General features: G+C 43.0%; 1 protein-coding gene and 1 long non-coding RNA gene across 5 annotated transcripts in view; one reads left to right on the forward strand and one right to left on the reverse strand.

Moving 5' to 3' along the window:
- LOC112546170 (uncharacterized) overlaps nt 1-17922 on the forward strand; it is a 52652-nt gene extending 34730 nt beyond the window's left edge. For both annotated transcript variants that reach the window (XR_012896508.1, XR_012896509.1), the window contains 3 exons: nt 14559-14720; nt 16405-16523; nt 17711-17922. This is a non-coding gene — a long non-coding RNA (uncharacterized LOC112546170). The remainder of the gene's footprint in view (nt 1-14558; nt 14721-16404; nt 16524-17710) is intronic.
- The window catches only part of SPO11 (SPO11 initiator of meiotic double strand breaks), a 410938-nt gene that overhangs the window by 26889 nt on the left and 360873 nt on the right, over nt 1-23176 (reverse strand). The window contains exon 1 of one of the 3 annotated variants that reach the window (XM_075901154.1): nt 22266-22607. The exons of the other annotated variants lie outside the window; for them this stretch is intronic. The gene's annotated coding sequence lies outside the window, so the exon portion shown is untranslated. Of the gene's footprint in view, nt 1-22265; nt 22608-23176 lie in introns of those variants that run through there. 3 annotated transcript variants of the gene reach the window in all.

The raw sequence follows: 23176 nt of genomic DNA on the forward strand, positions 1-23176 counted from the left end.
ACTGTAATTAGCAATACTGTGAGCTGCCTAACATCTAATTGTGTTGCTTAGACTTGCCCTAGTAGAAACTGATGTTGTAGTGCTTAAAGTGTTGGCATCCACTAGCAGCTGATCTTCACTGGGGTTTGCAGTATTGCTTCCATCACTGAACCTTGTTCCCTACACTTATTGGAGGAAGCAGCCCAAATCCAGCCTGGACTAAGAGTAGCAATTCCACAAATGTACTCATACAAGGAAAACCTCAGGCATGGATAACATGAAAACAAAGTGCTGCAATTATCAGACGCAAACAAAAGACTGGAGAATTAATAAATCCTTGAAATTCTCATATATTTAAACTTGACTTTTTGGCCTTCACATCACTCAGGAAATATTTATGCAATGCCCTCTCTTTTCAGTAACTACATGTCAAAATCAACAGAGTCACAGAGTTTGTTTGATAGAGAATTGACAAAATTATACAATGCCTTTGCCAACAAATTGCAAATAAAACTGAATATGAGAACTTGCAGGCAGGTATTTTAATGACTTATTTCTTCCAGCAAAGCAGTAAACCTCAATTTAAAAAAGCATGACCTAAATACTGAATGCCTCTTTCAGTGTTAGCTAAGTGCAAGCAGGAATTGAGAGCAATAAACAACAATAATAAAATAATAATAATAATCAAGAAATAAATAATAAAAATCCTCTTTGCCTCAATCTTAATTCAAAACAAACAAAAACTCATATAAAACTAGCATCCAGAAAATTATCAGTTCATCTAAAAACATTGGGCTTATTTCTTGAGATCCTAATTCATTTTTTACTTGGCAAACCTCTGACAGATCTCAATAAAAAATGAGTTAGAGCTCCAAGTATTGGCTCAGTGTTTTCCACTTATATGACTGAAAGTACAAATAACTACCTGTTATATATGCTGAAATGGAAAGAGAAGGAGGCAGCAAAAGATGCATAGGTGATGCAATTACTCACCACTGTGTCTGTAAGCTTCAGAGGACACCATAAACAGCAGACATAAGAAAAAGTAATTGCTTCAAGTTTTAACCTACGGATACACTACTCCTTGGCTAAAGTACACAAGTTAGATATTTGTTAGCACAATTAAAAAATAGCCTTGTATGTGTGTTTTTATAAATGTATGCTTTATTTAATTAAGGATATTTTTGAAAGGCCCTTATAGTGTACAACAGTCTATCAAATTTTAAAATAATTTCTGTAAATGACTAATGAGACTTCTGTTTAGATACTCAGTATATTACTATGGATTGTAGACCCATTAAAAATATTACATTAAATTAAAGTGCATGGATAGTTTAATGCCACATTTTTAACTGACCACAGACCTACAAGTTATTCATATATTAATAGAAGTATCCAGCAAAGTAGCCCATAAACTAATATATTAAAGTATGTGGGCTTTAGATGCTTTTTTTTCCTTGTTGATTATCTGAGGAGAATTTTTTTTAACTTTGATATGATCAGTCTCTTTCCTACTGTGATTTTTTCCCATGATTGTGATGATACTCTTCACTCACTATGTAGGCCTTAATTAATTACTTTAATGAACCAATAACCATAGAAAGGGAATTGAGACTACTCACAGTTATTTTCAAACAGTGTGTGAAAAACATTTTAAATCTAAACAGAGAGAGAGGCCTATATACAATGCCACACAGCAGTGTACAAGCAACACTGGTTTACTTAGTTCTGTCATCCTTATATTCCTATTTACACTTACCACATTTGGAAACTTGCTGCTCTTGTGATCTCATAGAAGGGAGAACCCTTTTGGTTTGTGATAAAACGAGACCTTGTGAAAGTAACTGAGCCAGTTAAGAATACTTAGTAGGTTGGTGCAAGCTGGCATACCAGTTGCTTGTGCTGAGCAATACTTTAAACAACAACAAAACCAGAACATTTCACGTAAGAGGTTCATGGTAGTGCAGCCAGTAAGTTACATCAAGTTTCCACCTCTTTTCAGCTTCCTAATATTATGATTTGGATAAAACTGGAAAAATAGACCTTCTGTGAATCTGCAGATTTAATTGTGAACAAGTTAGAGGAGGAGAGGAGCCAAATCCATCACCTACCATGTACAGGAACAAAGCCCAAGGAAATAGGAGATGAAAAGTCATGCATGGCTGATAGTTTAACAATGGTATAACCTTTCCTATTTGACATGATTTGAGAAAAAAAGAAAATCTAATACATGCCTTTATCTTGCATAATGTTTGAGTGAGAAACACCTGCAAGTAATTTACTATCCAGTTAGCCAAGCCCATGATAGGAGGATTTTAGTTTTTACCCTTTTCTTTGTCTTAAATCATTTAGCCATATATAAATTCTGACAGGTCTTGTCATTTGTGTAAAGGAGTCTTGCTCCTAATCTCTGTTATAATGATTTTCAGACTTAATGTTTTCTAATGCCTTTTTGGAGATGTTAATACTGTTTTTAGGGAGTGTAAGAACGGAGAGCTAGAACGGTAATGGAGAAAAAGCAAGACTGACAAAGTAGTATCAACAAAATGTTCCTGATCTCTTGCTGTATGAATGCCATGTATATATTGGTTTTTCACAATAAATGAGCAGTAGGCAGGCAAAGTAGTAGGAAAAATGTCTTTATTGAGCATGCATAGAAGCATGAATTACATCAGGGGTGGGCAAAAGGGCCTCCATGGACCGTATCTAGCCCACCAAACGGGTTGATCTGGACTGCAGATGCCCTGCCACCTCCTTGCCCCCAGGCCAATCAGGGCCTCGGGACCGGGGAGTGTGCAGCACTTAGAATCAACCCTGGTGGTTCACTCTATGCTCTGTGCGCCCAAGTGCAGGGAGCAAGAGACTTTGCACTCCTTCACCCCTAGGCCAATCAGAGTTTGGGGGTGGAGGACAGTACACAAAGTCTCCTCCCACCCTGCTCCTGTCCTGTAGGGAGTGCACGGCGCTTAGAAGCGCCACACACTCCTAGCAGGAAGGAGGCAGGGCAAGAGGAGACTTTGCGTGTCCTTCCACCCCCAAATTCTGATTGGCCTGGAGGCAGGGGAGCACATGAAGACTCCTCCCACCCTTCAAGGGGCATGGCGCTTTTAAGCTTCTAAGCGCAGCATGCTCCTTGCAGGACAGGCAGAGGGCGGGAGGAGACTTTGTGTGTTCCCCCAACCCTCAAGCCCTGATTGGCCAGGGGCAGAGGGGAGCGTGCGAAGTCTCCTCCCACTGTCAGGAGCATGGGCATCTAGAAGGAACCGCCAGCTGTTTGGAACAGCTAGTGGTTCTCTGGGGAAGGCAGCGGGGTGGGATAGCAAACTAGAGCCCTCCTGAAACCTGACTCTTTCTTTAGCCCCACTTATAGTGCTAAGTACTTACATGGGTAACAGTTCTACCTTGGGCTTCCAAAAGAACTTATGCAAATTTGGTGCGAATTTGTATATCTTCTTCCAATCCCTTTTTCAGAAAAGTTTTTTTGAAAAAAAAAAAAAAAAGCAGTCTAGAGGGGTTTTTTGCTCACCCCTCGCCCCTTTTTCGAAAGAACCCTTATTCCTCAAAAAATAAGGTTTGCAGAGTTATTTCAAAAAAGGGGTGGGGTGCATGAAAACCCCCATCTAGACTGCTTTTAAAAAAAAAACTCCCAAAAAAGGGATCGGAAGAAGATCTGCAAATTCGTGCTGGGATAGTCTAGACGTGCCCTAGGTGTGTGGTTTACACTATGTTAAAATAAGTTGAAAAACCATTAAGGTTGCACAGTCAGGCAGTCAAAAGATAGGAAATATGAGCATTAAGATTGCCTCAGAAAGCTTAATTTGATCCTTATGCATATGCATCATGGAGAAATCATTCACACACACACCTCCACCACCAATAAAAAACAAATAGGAAAAAATAAATTATATCATGTTGCATCACATTGACACCCACATGAGTCACCACAAGGATAGAACATCCATCACACAGATATCTGCTTCTTGAACTTACAGCATAACTGATAGCAATTGTAGGCTGTCATCCTCTAAGTGGGCCAGCTCTAGAGGGAGATGGGACACTTTGCCAGTGGGATTCACAGATATTTGCTTGCCCATTCTGCCCAAACTTAACTCCTGCTACCGTGCCCCTCCCAAACTGTTCCTGTCCCAGACCCTCCCTTCTCCAGTCTTTGCTCCTCACCCTGGACATTTTTTCCTCAATTAATCAGTCCCATTTCCACTCCACAGTCTTCTCATCCTAGCTTCAATTTGAAACAAAAAACAGGACTATGTAGCACTTTAAAGACTAGCAAGATGGTTTATTAGGTGATGAGCTTTCATGGGCCAGACCCACTTGGCCCACGAAAGCTCATCACCTAATAAACCATCTTGTTAGTCTTTAAAGTGCTACATAGTCCTGTTTTTTGTTTCAGCTAGACCAGACTAACATGGCTACATTTCTATCACTAGCTCCAATTTGTTTGCTTAGGCTGTCCTGGTCTTACCCATCTGGATTCATCCTTCCAGCCCACGTCTGCCCATGTTCCCACTGTCCTTGCCCAGCTCCTGGAGCTAGCAGAGTGGTGGTGGGGGACAAACAAGAGAGAAGCTCTCTGCTTTCAGTTCCGATGCCTAGACCTAGCCCAGCAGTGAAAGACGTACTGAGCCCTGTGGTGGAGCCTGCCCAGAGAAGATGGACTCTTTGGGAATTTAGCTCCAAAACTCTAGCAATTCTCTTTTGAACGTACTGGTTTTCATCACCCTTAATATCCCTGCCCAACCTAGCCCAATTTCCCTCATCCCAGTTACTCATTCCATGCCTTTCCTCTCCCATCCCACATTCATAGAATCATAGGGTTGGAAGGTGATTAATCAGCCCTGCCCAGTCAGTGAACTCAATGAACAGAGCCCTAAGCCTCTGACTGGGCAGGGCTGATTAATCACCTCCCTAGGTAATCCATTCCACTGCTTTTCCACCCTCCTAGTGAAATAGTTTTTTCTAATATCCAACCTAGACCTTCCCCACTGCAACTTGAAACCATTGCTCCTTGTTTTGCCATCTGTCACTTCTGAGAACAGCCTCTCTCCATCGTCTTTGGAATCTCCGTTTAGGTAGTTAAAGGCTGCTATGAAATCCCCCCTCATTCTTCTTTTCTATAAATTAAGCAAGCCCAAAGTCTTCAGCCTCTCCTCATAAGTCATGTGCTCCAGCTCCCTAATCATTTTGGTTGCCCTCTGCTGGACCCTCTCCAGTGCATCCACATCCTTTCTATAGTGGGGGAGCAGGGCCAAAACTGGACACAGTACTCACTAGTGTAAAAGAAGGCTCTTTGCTGGCCAGGCCTCGTGCACATAGCCTCCTAGCTTAAGGTCACCCTCCCCCCCAATGAAAAAATCCCTGTGCTGTGATATTTAGAAAACAAGAACCAAAACCAGACACGTAACTTTTGCCCTGGCTGAGCCATGTCTGATAAGGCAGAACAAGAAAATAGGAAACCATCTCTCTCCTTCCCCCATAATCCTGTCACCACAGATGGGGTCTGCCAACCTATCACAGAAAAAAACACGCAAAAGCTTCATCTATAAATTGGCTCCCTTGCCCACACAAAGATTAAAGCTTCCCAAACAAAGAATTGGAAGGTACAATCTGAGCCAGGTCCGGGGACTGATCACCCGAGGACCCCTTCCTGCTCACCGAACCAAACGAATTCCCCATAGAGCGTAACGTATACCGAATATGTTGTTGCTGCTGTTATGCTTTGTGTGTCTGTTAAATATAAGTATTGTTATTTAAAGGTATTGATAATTAGTAGTGTTAACTGCTCTACTCTGCACTGGTTAGGCCTCAGTTGGAGTATTGTGTCCAGTTCTGGGCACCGCATTTCAAGAAAGATGTGGAGAAATTGGAGAGGGTCCAGAGAAGAGCAACAAGAATGATTAAAGGTCTAGAGAACATGACCTATGAAGGAAGGCTGAAAGAATTGGGTTTGTTTAGTTTAGAAAAGAGAAGACTGAGGGGGGACATGATAGCTGTTTTCAGGTATCTAAAAGGGTGTCATAAGGAGGAGGGAGAAAACTTGTTCATCTTGGCCTCTGAAGATAGAACAAGAAGCGATGGGCTTAAACTGCGGCATGGGAGATTTAGGTTGGACATTAGGAAAAAGTTCCTAACTGCTGTCAGGGTAGTCAAACACTGGAATAAATTGCCCAGGGAGGTTGTGGAATCCCCATCTCTGGAGATATTTAAGAGTAGGTTAGATAAATGTCTATCAGGGATGGTCTAGAGTAGAAAGTATTTGGTCCTGCAATAGGGCAGGGGACTGGACTCAATGACCTCTCAAGGTCCCTTCCAGTCCTAGTATTCTATGATTCTATATTAATAGTCTTAAATAGATTATTAGCTTTATGGGTAATGTTGATATAAATGTAACCATTAATAATCCCTGGTCCCTTGTTAACAACTATTGGGATTTAGAAAAACCTCAGGAAATTTTTCTTTACTGTATTGCATTTTGCTTATTTCTTAAGCTAGGAGTTATTTGGCACCCACATATGTAAGAAATTGATAAAATAATAAGTTACACATGGAAGCCTTTCAATAAAAGTTTAAATGATATCCACTGAAAGCATGTCTATTTATGCACGCGCGTGCGTGCACACACACACACACACACACACACACACACACACACACACACACACACACACACACACACGGAACTGGCCACATTCCCGAACCTTCTATCATAAATCAACAACTAGTGCCAAATAAAGGGGAATAATAACTTCTCTAGATCTGCTGGAAATGCTCCTCCTAATGCACCCTACCATGCCATTAGTCTTCTTGATTACAAGGGCACACTATTGACTCATATCCAGCTTCTCATCCACTGTAACCCCCAGGTCCTCTTCTGCCAAATTGCTGCCTAGCCAGTTGGTCCCTACTCTTCCAGAATAGTCATTCCAAAATAGCTTATTTCGGAGTAGCACATCTACACTGCAGGGAAGCCTCAAAATTAGTTCAAGGCATGTTTCCCTAATGTAGACATGCTATCTCAATTTAGAGCCCCAAGAGGAATAATTTAGAATGCCCTGGTGAGAGGCTATTTCAAAATAACAGTAGTGGAGTGTCTACAGATGCCTTATTTCAAAATAGCTATTTCGGAATTAGTGATATTCTTCATAAAATGAGGTTTACAGAAGTTGGAATAAGCCGTCTGTTATTTCAAAATTATTTCAAAATAATGGAATTGCTGTGTAGAAGCTCGCATAGTTATTTCAGAATAATGGCCATTATTCTGAAATAACTGTGCAGTATAGACATAGCCTAACAATGCTTGGGATTCTTCCATCCTAAGTGCAGGACTCTGCACTTGTCCTTGTTGAACCTCATCAGATTTCTTTTTGCCCAATCCTCCAATTTGTCTAGGTCACTCTGGACCCTATCTCTACCCTCCAAAATATCCACCTCTCTCCCTGACTTAGTGTCATCTGCAAACTTGCTGAGGGTGCAATCCATCCCCTCATCCAGGTCACTAATAAAACTGTTGAACAAAACCAGCCCTAGAACTGACCCTTGGGGCACTCCAATTGATACCGACCACCAACCAGACATCAAGCCATTGATTACTACCCACTGAACCTGATAATCTAGCCAGCTTTCTATCCACCTTGCAGTCCACTTGTCCAATCCATACTTCCTTAACTTGCGGGAAGAATACTGTGGGAGACCATATCAAAAGCTTTGCTAAAGTCAAGATATATCAGATCCACCAACTTCCCCATATCTCCATATCCACAGAGCCAGTTATCTCATCATAGAAGACAATCAGGTTGGTCAGGCATGAATTGGTGAATTCATGCCCTTGGTGAATCCATGTTGACTGTTCCTTCCAAGTGCTTCAAAATGGATTCCTTGAGGATCCCCCTCCATGATTTTTCTGGGGACTGAGATGAGGCTGACTGGTCTGTAGTTCTCTAGATTGTCCTTCTTCTCTTTTTTTAAATATGGGCACTACATTTGCTTTCCAATTGTCCGGGACCTCCCCCGATTGCCAGGAGTTTTAAAAGATAATGGCTAATGGCTCTGCAATCACATCCCCTGTTCCCAATGGCTCTCACTCACAGTCTCCTTCCGCAGGCTTGTTGTCCAATCTCAATGTTGCCACTGGCTCCAAGCCTTTTTGCTCAGCCAGTGCCAATTCTTCCACTGCAGCCTAGCTCCTCATCAGTCTGTCTCCTTCCCTTGATCCCTTTGGTTCCTAGTCTCAGTCTCTTTACCTGGCTAATCCCGCTCTTTCTTGATGGCTCCTCATCCAGTATGTTGTCTCCCACTCACTGTGATCTAGTTTATGCCTTCCCCCATTTCCCTGCCTTGTTCCTGTACTAGTATCCTTACCCATCCAGTCGCAGTCCCCCCACCAGGCCAACTCCCAGTCTCAGTTTTGCTCTGTCCCTCCTGCCAGCCTCCAGTGCCAAATCCCCTTTCCCAGGCTCCTTTTCCCAATCTACACCCCTCCTAAATCTTGGTCTCATCCCATCTGCATTCAAACCAGGAAGCTTCCTTGTCCATACTACTTAGCGCTACTAGGGTGAGGCAGGGCACCAGGGGGGTGCTCCCAGCTCTCAGTTCTAGTGCTTGGACCGGGTTCAAGAGTGAAAGTCCTACTCAGCCCTGTGGAGGAACATTCCTAGTACAGCTGGAATCTTTGGAATTTTAGCTCCAAAACTCTAGCTAGTCTCTACTGAGTATGTGCAAAGTATGATTTCCCAAAGGTTTATAATATGGACAAATCTAGGCAGATTTTCTTGGGGATGGCCCATATCTGACATGAGAGACATCCATTTGCTCTACAGAAAGGGGTGCTTCTCAAATAAATGTTGCCACAATTCATTAACATAAACATAAACAACCCAACCAAAAAAAATTGTTTCCTTTACCTCGTGCTTGGAAATGGTAAACTGTTTAACTGAAATAAGTTTAAGATGATAAGTTTGCAGATGATACCAAACTGGGTGGGGTTGCAACTTCTTTGGAGGATAGGGACATAATTCAAAATGACCTTAGCAAGTTAGAGAAATGGTCAGAGGTAAACAGGATGAGGTTTAATAAGGAGAAATGCAAAGTGCTCCACTTAGGAAGGAACAATCAGTTCCATACATACAAGATGGGAAGCGACTGTCTAGGAAGGAGCATGGCGGAAAGGGATCTAGGGGTCATTGTGGACCACAAGTTGAATATGAGCCAACAGTGTGATGCTGTTGCAAAAAAAGCAAATATGATTCTAGGTTGTATCAACAGGTGTGTTGTAAGCAAAACTCGTGAAGTCATTCTGCCGCTCTACTCTGCACTAGTTAGGCCTCAGCTGGAGTACTGTGTCCAGTTCTGGGCGCCACATTTCAAGAAAGATGTGGAGAAATTGGAAAGGGTACAGAGAAGAGCGACAAGAATGATTAAAGATTTAGAGAACATGACCTATGAAGCCAGGCTTCATGAACTGGGCTTGTTTAGTTTGGAAAAAAGAAGATTAAGGGGGGACATGATAGCGGTTTTCAAATATCTAAAAGGGTGTCACAAGGAGGAAGGAGAAAATTTGTTCCTCTTGGTTTCTGAGGACAGGACAAGGAGTAATGGGCTTAAAGTGCAGCAGGGGAGGTTTAGATTGGACATTAGGAAAAAATTCCTAACTGTCAGGGTGGTCAAATATTGGAATAAATTGCCAAGGGAGGTGGTGGAATCTCCCTCTCTGGAGATATTTAAGAACAGGTTAGATAGACATCTGTCAGGGATGGTGTAGACGGAGCTTGATCCTGCCTTGAGGGCGGGGGGCTGGACTCGATGACCTCTCGAGGTCCCTTCCAGTCCTATGATTCTATGATTCTATGAAATTTTCTACAAAAAAAAACAAAAAACCCACACACCAGCCTGAAGCAGACATCTGGTATGAAAAATTTCTTCCCAAATGGTTAAAGTTTGGCAAAGTTGTAAGCAACAATGTCTTATAATGGGAAATGTTGGGTAACCTTAATAATAGGCAGTGCTATCAGCCTCAGCTATAATTACTATTTTTATCTTTTTAAGACTATATTGTTATAGGGTTTAAAGAATACAAGTAAAGTCAGCACATTAATAAATGCTTCAAATCACCACATTATGATGAAAGCAAAACAGTCTGTTTTGTAGTTTAATAGACATATTTTGTGATATGTAAATAATATAATATATTGTCCTGATATCTTGCAGACAAGACCCTAAATTATGTCTTCTCATGCTGAGCTGCTGGGTTTCCTTGATAAGAGTTACAAAAGATTGTGGCACTTTGATAATCCCAATGACGTGGCTAAGGTTCATTCTCTCAGTTGTTGTTCAATAAATGTTTGTATAACAGTTTAAAAAATAATAAAATGGGTTCTGGCAGCAAAAAGGGATTATGAATGAATGATAGGCAAACAATCTCTCCCCTTCCCTCAAATGGTTGCTGTAGTTGTCTGCACAATAAAGGCTGGATCTAAACCACCATGGAAGTTTTTCAACAGCCTTTGAACCAGGCACTGTATTCTGTAAAAATATTTAATTCAGAATGTCTTTTATATCTTGTTCGTGTCACAACTTGAATCTAACAATCAGTGACTGAACCTATCCCCAACAACAGCTGCATCATTTTTGTCTAGCTTCAAAATAACTTGTTCCTTTGCTATTTTTCTTATGTTGGCTAAATCCTAAAAAACATGCCAGCTCAAGTGTGATTTTGCTCTTTGAACACACAATGGCAGGTGCTGTGCATTGTTTGGGCCAAAATCTGCTCTCAGTTGTACTCATGCCATGCTGCTGAAGTCCTGGGTGTGACCCCATTGATGAGAACAGGTATAACTCAGGACATAATTTAGTCCCTTGTAATTAACCACTTAATAATGCCTAGGGAAAGCAAAGTAAAAGGATGATGTGGCAGCCTGTACTGACCCTAGGCACTGTGAGCCTAACAAATAATAAGCTAGGTGGGGCAGTTGATTAATAGACCAGTCTTTCATCTCTGAAAAATCTAGTTTCAAAACAGCTTTATATCACCATTTAAAATGCATTTGGAGATTTAGCCTAGTTTCTAATGTTAATTAGTCCACAGTACAAAAACACCACACATGTACGCTTTTGGATAAATGGCAAGCGTTGCATTAAAGAGTTATAGGACTGAAATAAAAAGGATGTAAAATAAAAGATTAGGACAGAGGGTATATTGTCAGTGATTATATGATAGATTTCTTGTCTTTGGGAAGAGGGACAGAGATCAGAGGAGGAGAGAAAACTTTGTGACGTGGTTCCCTGGGTGCAGTCTGGGACTTTGGGACCATAGTACTCACTTAATATTTCAGCTTGAGCTGTTTCTCACAGTGCTTTTCAAGTGACAAGCAGCAAACCCCTCCGGGTGTCAGCACAACAGCATGTGAAGCCCCACGCCCACGTAGATTGCATGACTGTTCCCAGAGCCACCCATGAATCATGCAAAAGCACCAGCCAAATTCCCCAGGTCCTAGCAGTGAACCTCAGAAATACACCACCTTGTGCTGCTTAAGATAAGCAGTGGAAATTTCTGAATTGGTTCCCCACTTCATCAATGGAAAGTAGACATATACCAGCCTTTGTAAAATCAGAGCAAATTTACCAAGTACTTCAGGCAAACTCACTGGTAAAAATAAATGGTAAAACAAGTGTATTGATTATAAATGATAGATTTTAAATGACTATAAATGATAGGCAAAAAGTTAGAAATAAAATATAAGTATGCTGTCTTACCCTACTAGGCTGAGCACCAACTAGATTAAGCAGTTTTTCTCTCCCACTGGATGTTTATTGCAGTTCATAGTACACAGATTTCACACTTGAAATCTGGGGCAGTCTCCTCTGATGGAGTTTTCAGTCTCCTCTATTTCAATTTCCACTAGCCATGGGGAAGGCCAGGACAACACCCCCTTCTAGGCCATGACTCACCTCTCTCTGCCTCTGCCCCACTTCTTCTGCAGGCTCCTCCCAGCAACACTGACCAGAGGACTAGCGGGGGTGTGGCACTAGCTGTAGGAGGGGTACCTCCCTGCACTCACTGGCAGTGGTGTGTGCCAGGGAAGCAGAGTGATGTGGCCACGGCCTCCTCCAGGTGCCGGCCACATTACTCCACTTCTTGCCAGTGAGTGTGTGCATGGGGGGAGGGACGGGAATTTCCATCCCTCCCCTGAGTGATGTGGCAGGGAGCAGGGGGAGTGAAGTTGTATTACTCTGCTTCCCCACACCACTGCTGGTGAGTGTGGTGGGGGGGAGGGGGGAATCCCTGCTGCAGGTACAGGACCCCCCACTAGTCCCCTGTTTTACCCATAAGTTCTGACCCTTTATCCCTCTCGCCCACGGCCTTTGGGGGTCACATGCTCCTTTGGCCGCCCTCACGTGTCACCCCTGAATACACCTCTTCTGCGTGTGTAGGTCACTCTTCTTTCTGTGCTCAGAACAAACCCAGATGACTCGGATGCATTGTGGTGAGCCACCCACTCCATCTTTAAGCAGGAAGAAAGATATAACTTTTGCTTCTCAGTTGGCAATGAAAACTGCTAATGAACTTGATTCCTGGGCCCCTGGATCTGCTTCTGTACAACTTTTTGGCTCTTGGGTCAAGACTGGCTCTGAAAGGTATTAGGCCAGACAAGTGCTAAGGGCACCCAAAAGAGAATATAGCTCATAGTTATGAGAAGGTGTTAATTAAATATTCTTTATATAAAATTATAGTACCAGAGCAAATAAAGCAAATTACAAGCATGCAAAACTCTCTGTAGCTGACCTCACAAACCATTGTTATTGTTAGGACCTCAAAGGTATGAACAGAATGTACTTATTATGCCATCTAAGGACAAAATCCTTTGTCCCAAGTTAGAGTTTGAAAGACTGAGGACTAAGTACTTGTCTACATAGGGAAATTGATGGGAATAGCTATTGTGGAATAAGCTACAGCCGGTCCCCAAGTTACAAACGCATCGACTTATGACTGTTCATATTTACGACCAACCTCCTATACAGCCAGTCCCTGACTTGCGAACGAAATCCGCACTTACGAATGGCACGCCCATACATAAGTGAATGTAATCCGACTTACAAACTGATCGAGTTACGACCTAGTGTATGGTATGTAACTCGTTCGTAAGTCGGGGACTGGCTGCATTCCATAATTCCCTATGGCCATATCTACACTACGTGGAAGATCAATTCTACGGCAGTCGATTTTCCAGGGTTTGAATTTGTGAGTGTACAAATTATTCCAGAATAAAATTATTTTATATTCCAGACTAGAGTGTTTCAGGGAGACTCATAGGCTAGGTCTACACAAAAGGGGAAAGTCGACTGAAGATGCGCAACTCCAGCTACATTAATTACATAGCTGGAGTTGATATATCTTGAATCATGTTTTTGAGCTGTCCACTCAGCAGGAGGTCTACAGGAGTAAACACTCCCATTAGCTTCCCTTACTCCTCATGAAGATCAGGGCTACCAGTACCAGCGGGGGTGCACTCTCAGTTCAAATTAGCAGGTCTTCATTAGACCCACTAAATCAAACCCCGGAAGATTGACAGCAGTAGCATCGATCTTCTGCATAGTGTAAACATACCTTAACAGAGTACCCATATGAGGAGCTATTCTGGAATAGCTGTTGTGAAAAAAAAAAAGAAGCTTTTTCTAATATGTATTCCAGTCAATTTCTCTTGTTGACAAGTGCAGAGAGGCCATGTTTACATTTGGAAAAATATATTTTTTTTACAATGAAACATCTCGCAGATGATAACAAATTAATTATAAAAACCTAGAGTAGATAGGGAGGTAGTAGTCTTACCAAGGCCCTTTATTAAATTTACTAAAACAAGCTAGAACAGTATAACATATTGAAAGAAAATATATAGGTGTAAATTCTTGTATACTGGTATAAACGCCTTTATATCACTGTAAATGGATTCTCATTAGGGGATTGCACCAATGTAACTAATTTTTTCTACCGATTTAGTTAAATTAATGCAAAAGCTGTGTGTTGTCAAGCCTCTGACTGAAGGATCTCACATCTCAGCAGCCAGTGTCAAGATTGCTTCACGCAAGCTGTTATGAATATGGTGTCAAATAAATACATGTTAATGCCATATTGCTGCAAAAGCCTAACTTCTTTTGCATTTGGATGTTTAAAAGAAACACGGAGATTTAACTGAATATGGTGTAACCTATGTTAAGACAAACCACTAAGTAGCACTGTGTTGTGTATAGTCTATAGTTATTTTGGAATAACTATCAACAGTTAACAGTTTGTAAACAGACAGATGCTTGGAAAATCAGGCTGAATCAAAGTCAGTTGTTTGTAGCCTTAGAGAAAATGAACCAGAAGCTGGCTTCAGAAATCTGTTACAATAAATCATTACATTCTATCAGAGGTACCTCTTCCAGAGTAAGAATATTCCTATGTGCCTTAGGCACAAGTTGATAAGCAGTAGGGGGTTCTAATGCCCACATCATGAGTACAATAGATCTTTCTTAAGAATCAGAGAGCATACATTTATTTATTGTAAGTCATTCTATTTTTTTTGCAGACATTCTTCTGTGTATCATTAAAGCGTCCCCCATTGTTTGTGCTGGAATGTCTCCAAATCTGGATCATTCCTTCACTGAGAGTTCTGAGTGTGCACAGAATGCCAGACTGCGACCAACATGGCAAAGAGAAATCATAACTATTTGGGGCTGTGATGGAGTTGGTAAAAATGCTATATAATCCCACCATTAATGCATTAGTTCTGAGATAATCATTCGTTCAGCAGCGCCCTTTCCAACTAATTAGACTGCAGCTTTTCTTAATAAAGTCTGACGTCCCACCAGAAGCAAGGATAACAAACATTCCAGTCCACCAATCCAGATCCCCCTTCTGTGTAGAGCTGGATGAGAGCACAGTCTCAGCAAAATTATAGAACTCTCAGAAGTGAATCATGGAAGCCAACTGCTGACCTTCTCATTTTAACTTCAGAGTGCCTCATGTTAGTGATAGTGATAGAAATGTAGCCGTGTTAGTCTGGTGTAGCTGAAACAAAATACAGGACTATGTAGCACTTTAAAGACTAATAAGATGGTTTATTAGATGATGAGCTTTCTTGGGCCAGACCTGAGGAAGTGGGTCTGGCCCACGAAAGCTCATCATCTACTAAACCATCTTGTTAGTCCTTTAAAGTGCTACATAGTCCTATATTTTGTTTCATGTTAGTGATGTGACACAAACAAATAATAGCAGTTGCCTACCAGTCATTATTACACTATGTAAGCCATTCCGTTTTATGAGATTGGAACAGAAAGAAATTGTTCATTTAAATTTAAATACAGTTGATTTTCTAGATGTCTGTTTGTCATGCTATTGGCTTGTTCATTCAACTGGGTTTCTAAATACTAAAATAACTTGTTCTAAGAGCTACACGCAGGTAGCCATTTGAAGTACATAAAAATGGCTCTCATAACAACTTTTCCAAAGCCATTCAGCCCATTTCAGAGGTAGAATAGAATCTAGGTTACATAACTCCCTTCTTCAGTGTTCTAGTCACTAGGCCTTGATGCTTTCCATAGTTCTTACTAAAACAAGTATGATGAGGGGCCTAAATTGGAGTCCAGCTCACAATGGTTTGCTCTATCATCTCTGTATGCCTTTCTAAGATGGACCCCCGAATGTTCTAAAACATATTAATACCAGTTTTCACGTTAAGGCTACATTTACACTGCAGCACTATTTTGGGATACTGGAGTATCCTGAAATAGCTATCCTGAGTCTTCACAACAAGCCCGTTATTTTGGGCTCTCTATTCCGATGTCTCTGTAAACCTCTTTCTACGAGGAGTAAGGGACGTTTCGGAATAGCGCTTTATTTCAAAGGGTGTGTAGACTACAGGGTTTTGTCGACAAAAGTGGACTTTTGTCAACAAAACTAAACCTGCGTCTACACTACCACTGAGTTCTGTTGACATAACGTCGACAGAACTCAGCAGTTTTGTCAACGTTGGTAAACCTCATTTTATGAGGAATAACGCCTTTTGTCGACAGAGTTCTGTCGACAGAAGGCATTATTGCATCTAAACTGTCCTTTGCGTCTACACTGCCATGTCGACAAAGCAGCTTGCTTTGTCGACAGAACTGAATGTAGTCTAGACGCTCTTTGTCGACAGAAGCTTTGTCGACAGTATCTGTCAATAAAACTTCTGTCGACAAAAGCCTGTAGTCTAGATGTACCCAAAGTTTGGTGCTGTGTAGACAGCGCCAAATGACAAAATAAGCTACTTACCAATGACTTGCCAGTGATTTGTCAGTAACTTTTACTTGCCAGTGAAATTCAGAAGTTTTACCGCAAAATGAAAACCACTGCCATGAGAGGCATACATCTCTTACCACCAATGTTTTTCATAGAATCACAGAATGGGAAGGAACCTTGAGAGGTCATCAAATCCTGACCCCTATACTTGTGGTAGCATCAAGCACCACAAGAGTGGGCAGTAATTTTGGATGGGGGCCATTCCAAGAATTTGGTAAGTGGTCAAGGGCTGCACTCTTCCATGATATTAATAGAGGAGGTGCAGTGTCTGGGATGGAGATTGGGTGCAGAAGGGAGGTTGGGGTAAGGAATTTGGATGTAGGAGGGGGTGTGGGATTTGGGAGAGAGTTTGGGTGAAGGAGAGTGCTGAGGCCTGTGGCAGAAGACTGGGGTGCAGGAGGTGGTGCAGAATCTGGGAATGGGTTCTGGGAAGGATTGGAGTGCAGGAGAGGATTCTGACCTGGAGGAGTGTTGTGATTTAGGTTAAGGGTGAAGGAGGGGGCAGAGGTTTGAGGTGTGACCAGGGGCAGGGGATTGGGGTTCAGGGTCTGGGAAGCATATGGGTGCAGGAGAGGATTATGACATGGAGGAGGGGTGTAGGAGGGAGTACAGGGTCTAGGAGGCGGTTGTGACCGGGGTAGGAGATTAGGATGCAAGGTCTTTTAGGGGGTTGTGACTTGGAACAGGGGTACAGGAAGGGGGTTGTGACGTGCGGTAGAGGATTGGGGTGCAGGGTCTGGGAAAGAGTATGGGTGCAAGAGTGAGGATGCAGGTGGTTGGTGTTACATGGGCTAGGGGTGCAGGAGGGAGAGCAGAGGGTCAGGAGGAGTGTGTGGCTGAGGTTCCAGAGACAGGCTCTGTCTGGGAGGCACTTACCTCTTCCTGCCTGTCCCACCCCCACACGCTGCTTAGAGCAGCTAGCTGTGGGGGTTATGTGCTTCTCTGAAGGCTGCGAGTCTGAGGAGAGGAGGGAGGAGTACTTCATGCACCTGGATACTAGCCAATAGGAACTGCGAGATTGCATTGCAGGTAGGGGTATTGCATGAGGCCTCTCTCCTTATCCCAAGGCTTGCAGCATCCAGAGAAGCTCATGGCCCTGGCAGCTGGCTACTCTGAGTGGCATGTTGGGGCAGGGAGCCTAGCTGAGGTTCCCACTGGGCTGTGAGCTGGATCTGGTGTTTTGACAGGCTGGATTCAGCCCATGGGCCATATTTTGCCTTCCCCTGATCTAGACCACCCCTGACAGCTATTTGTCTGTCTACCCTGCCCTTTCCGCAGTACTCTTTCTAAGATAGTAATTTCCCATTTTGTATGTGTGTTATGGATGTTTCTTCCTAAGTGGAGTAATTTGCATTTGTCCATACTGAATTTCATCCTATTTACTGCAGACCATTTCTCCAGTTTGTCCAGATCACTTTGAATTTTCATCCTATCCTCCGAAGCACTTGCAACCCTCCCCACCCTGCAACTTGGTATCATCTGCAAATGTTAAAAGCATACTCTCTGTGACATTATCTAAACAATTGATGAAGATATTGAATAGAACTGGTCCCTGAAGTGATCCATGCAGAACCCCATCTTTTATGCCCTTCCAGCATGACTGTGAACCACTGGTAACTATTTTCTGAGAACAGTTTTTCAACCAATGATGTACCTGCCTAATAGGAGCTCCACCAGGGATGTATTTCCCTAATTTGTCAATGAGAAGGTCATGTGAGACTGTATCAGAGGTTTTACTAATACTACATATACCACTTCTCCTATATCCCCCCGATCCTATTTTGATTTGGAAACACTGAAACACCTTTATCAAAAACAAAAGATAATTATGTTAAAATGTTTCATTTCAGTAATGCTGATATATTTCATTTAGATGCGAAAATCTTATAATAGAGACAAAAGAAGGTGAGCTATTATCTCCTTTTGGAACTTCTATTGGTGGTAGGGGCAAGTTTTGAACTTTACAGAGCTCTTCATCAACAAACCTTATAAATTGCCTGCCTCTCCAAACCACAGTGCTCTTACATATATATTTGAGGAACTTTATAAAAAGGCTGTGTCCTGCATCACTATCCCTACTCTTCTCCTGACATGGATCAAAATTCTAATATGTTCAGTGCACCAATGTTTTTATCCTTACATAATTTGCTCACACATTACTTCATTCAGGAATTAATGAGCATCTTTCTGTCATAATCCAATACCCGTCCCTAGAGCCCTGCAAATCCATGGATATCTGCTTAATATCCACAGGTATCTGTATCCATGGATGTCAATGAGGATATCCACAGCTCATTGTGAATACAGATGTGGATGCTGATACAAATTTTGTATCCATGCAGGACTCAACCCATCCCTCTCCAGAACACCTGAAAAAAGGATTAAATTTGGTTAGGAAAACCACCCAAAATTATCAGCATTGACTTTCAGGTTTCATATGTACAGGAAAGCTGGAAGATATATTAATCATCAGTCATCTCCCCCTTCCCCCCCCCCCCAAAAAAGCAGACATGGTTAAGAATGTTATAACGACTTGCAGAAAGACAAGGTGGATGAGGTAATATATTTTACTGGCAACTTCATTACCTCTCTCACCTTGTCTTTCTAATATCCTGGGACCAACCTGGCTACAACTATTCTACATAAAGACCTGCACATTATTGTAGTTTTTCCAGGTGTCACAGAAAGAATTTAAAATATATTCCTTATGACCTACACAAAATGCAGCCAGACTTTTTAAACATTGAAAGCTAGGTTCACCAAAAAAATCACATCATGCCACATAAACAGGCTAGTAAAATATAAAATATTGCTGACTGGATTTTTTTATATTTTTATCCTAATTATATTTGCTTGATGTGCTTAATGAAACAGTGAAATAAAAAGAAAATATACATGTAAGTGAAAATAAATGAGCAACTAAGAGAGGGAGAAAGACAGCATTTTTACATGGATTTTAAAATAATTTTGGAACATAAAACAAAGTAATTAGTTACAAAAAAGTGTTAGATTTACACATATGCATAATACAAATGATAATTAGAATAATTATGAGTTGCAAGAAAATTATACCACCTCTATTATCTGGAAAGTTTCTGAAGTGCTTTATAAACTTGTAGGGATCACTCATGTATCATTGAATGCAATCACTTTCGGAATGAAATGTGGAAGTAATTCCATTCCAGTAACATAACACAGCAGTTTCTTCAAAAAGGACAGTAAAGAACTATTGTGATGGCATTAGAGCTTATAGATTCATGGGGCCAGATTGCCACCTCCCATGGATAAAACTAATTTTACAGGAGCTAAGGGAAAAGAAAACTCTATGAAGACCTCAAGAAGAGAAAATCAGTGCAATTTATGGTAGGACAAAGACTACTGAGAGAGGAGAAATGGAGAATTATATAAATCTCTTCATGTCATAGCAAGGCTGGGGAGAATCAGAAGGGTGAGGAGCAAAGAGAAAAGTGAAAAAATGAATCAGGATAAAAACCAAAGTAGCAGGAGAAGTTTTAGAGATTGGCAGAAAGAGAAGATGGGAAGCCTGAAATAAGAGAAGTATTGAAATGAGTGGGAGGGACAATAAGTCATGAGTGTCCTATGTTTTATAGAATAAAACAGAGGACAGATTAGCAGAAAAAATGATGATGTGCGTTGGTGTATGTGCACTTTAAACAGGTCACTTTAGGCTAAGGGCACAACTTTAAAAATGTCACTCTCCTTTCTCCTCTATGCTTTTCTTCCCCTCCCTTCCCAGATATTTAGCTTTTTGTTCTTTTTTCCTATTCTTGCCTTATTTTAAGAAAGAAAGAAAGAAAGAAAGAAAGAAAGAAAGAAAGAAAGAAAGAAAGAAAGAAAGAAAGAAAGAAAGAAAGAAAGAAAGAAAGAAAGAAAGAAAGAACGAACTTAGGAATAGGCAAATCCGCGGGGGATTTAAATTAACATGGCTGCCGCTTTTTTCCGGCTTGGAGATAAGCTGGAGAAAAGCGCCAGTCTAGACGTGATTCTCCGGAAAATAAAGCCTTCAAGTAGGAATAAGATATCCTCCGGAAAAGGCTTTATTTTCCGGAGAATCACGTCTAGACTGGCGCTTTTCTCCGGCTTATCTCCAAGCTGGCAAAAAAGCGGCAGCCATGTTAATGCAAATACCGCGGGGGATATTTAAATCCCCCGCGGATTTGCCTATTCCAAAGTGCTACATTAGCATCCCTTTTCCGGAAGGGATGCCAGTGTAGACACAGCCCAAATGTTTTTAACTTTCATGGTTATGCAGATAGAATTCAAACCTGAATGCATTATTTGGGCCAAAACTTCCATTGCTTTCAAGTAGACCCCAAACCCTTAAAACCAGATTGAGGATAATTGGCTGTAAATAAAAATCTATAGCCTACACTAGCACTCATTTTTAGACTTGGTAGCATAATTCAATAATTGTGCTTAGTAACTGTTTCACTGTACGGACATTGTGCAAGATCTTTAGCTGATGTAAATGAGCATAGTTCATGGGTGGTAGTTCAAAGTGGCCCACAGACCAGACATTGTTTGCCAGAGTTAGCCCCTGGCAAGCCACAAGATGCTTCATTTACCTGTGTACCCACAGGTATTGCTGCTAGCAACTCCGATTGGCTGTGGTTCACTGTTCTAGGCCAATGAAAGCTGCAGGAAGACTTGCGGGCTGGGACATCACTTTCTGCAGCTCCCATTGGTTGGGAACAGCAAACTGTAGCCAATGGGAGCTGTGAGCAGCCCTAGCTTGCAGATGCACAATTAAATTAAGCGTCTGGCTGCCTGCCAAGAGCTAACCCTGGGGAACTGAATCCAACCCGCAGGTACCTTATTGCTCACCCTGGCATAGTGCCACTATGGTTGCCAACTTACTAATAACCTTGCCTCATCCGTTCACTGAGGGTATGTCTACACTACAGAGTTTTGTCGGAAAAACAGCCTTCAGATTATGAGCCCCCCTCCCTCTCCAGGTTATGAGCCTCCCTCCCCCTGCCCATCTTTTCTTAATGTTACATCAATACAGTCTTCTTTTTTTTTCAAAAGCAAACAGGTGTGTTTATGGAGAGGTCAGGGAAAGGGCGTGGTGGGGAAGGGATAGGGCTGCAAGCCAGAAGCCCCTGTTGGAGAGGCCATGAGGTGGGTTACTGGGGTCCTTGAGAGAACCACTCCCTCAGGGCCTCTCGGATGTGCACCCCCACCTGATGGGGCTGTTGAATAGCAGCTGTCCTTGACTGCTTGAACACTCACCCCTCACCACTGGCATCAGCCCTCCACCCCAGGAGGAAGGCATCCCCCTTCCTCTCCACAATGTTGTGGAGGACACAACATGCCACAACCACCTCGGGGATGTTGTGCTCCCCCACATCCAGGTGGATCAGCAGGTACTGGAAATGTGCCTTGAGGCGGCCGAAGGCACACTCGACCTGGATCCCAGGCCCGGTTCAGGTGGGCATTGAATTGGTCCCTGCTGGGGTCCAGGTGGCCGATGTATGGCTTCATAAGCCATGGCAGGAGAGCGTAGGCTGCGTCCCCCATGATGCACAGTGGCATCTGCACATCCCCACTGGCAAAGTCCTGGCAGGGGAAAATGTGCCTAACTCCAGCTTGTGGTACAGGCTGGAGTTTCTGAACACTCGGGCATCGTGTGCCTTGCCCAACTACCTAAAAAAATGTCTGTGAAGTGTCAATGGTGGTCGACTAGGGCAGGGTTGGCCTTACCATGAGGCGAACTGAGACGGCCGCCTCAGGTGTCAAACTGTGGGGGGGAGGGGGGAGGGCGCCACTAGGACTCAGAGTGTAGAAAATTGTGTCTGCAGCTGGTTCATATGTATTCTCTCTGCTCTAGATGCACAGAGATGGTGGAGTGCTGTGCTGGAGGAAGGAGGGCACAAAAGACATAACAGGCAGGCAGGAGAACAGGTGGTATGGGGGCATCATTTGAGCTCCTCACCTCAGGTGCCAATATGTTGTGGGCCAGCCCTGGGCCAGGGTCTGTAGCACCAACGAATAGTAGCCCTTCTGATTAATGTACTGGGCCGCTCAATGGTCCGATGCACAGATCAGGCTATGGGTCCCATTTATGGCTCTGCAGCAGTTTGGGAACCCCAGGGCAGCAAATCCAGCCATGATTGAGTCCAGGTCTCCCAGATGGATGACCCTCCACAGCAGGATTGAGTTGATGGCCCTCACAACCTGCAGAAGGAGACAAACACACAAAACAGAGAATGAGAGAGGGAGTGCCTGAGCCCTTGGGAGGTGGCCAACCCCCCTTCTGTCCCCTCTCCCCACTCAAACACCTGAGGCCAACCCCCCGGCAGCAGGGCTGTGTGAGGGTGGGATGGCACAACACTCCAGGAATGGGGTTCCCCTCCCCACTCGCCCCCCCAGCACCCAACCTCCCTTTCCCTAGGGTCCCCCTTTAAAGGACTCCCTCCCCTGCTGGGGCTACAGCCCAAGAGTGCCTTACCTCCATGAGGAGGGCCCCTCCGGTGGACTTCCCCATGCCGAACTGGTTGCCCACCAAATGATAGCTGTCAGGGGTGGCGAGCTTCCAGAGGGCGATTGCGACCCACTTCTCCAGGGGGATGGCAGGTTGTAGGTGGGTGTCGCGTCTTCGGAGGGTGGGGGCGAGCCAGCTACATAGCTCCAAAAAGGTGGCCTTCCACATGCGGAAGTTTTGGAGCCACTGCTGGTCGTCTCACTCCTCCATGATCAGCCGATCCCACCGGTCCGAACTGGTGTCGAGCCTTCAAAAATGCCTCTCCACAGTGGGTTGCGATTGCCAGAATGTAGCTCCTGCACCAAGGGAGAGGGTCCCCAGAATGAGTTCAGGGTCCAGCTTGTTCAGGACCAGGAAGGTAG

The sequence above is a fragment of the Pelodiscus sinensis genome, chromosome 18, assembly GCF_049634645.1.
Source record: "Pelodiscus sinensis isolate JC-2024 chromosome 18, ASM4963464v1, whole genome shotgun sequence".
Lineage (NCBI taxonomy): Eukaryota > Metazoa > Chordata > Testudines > Trionychidae > Pelodiscus > Pelodiscus sinensis.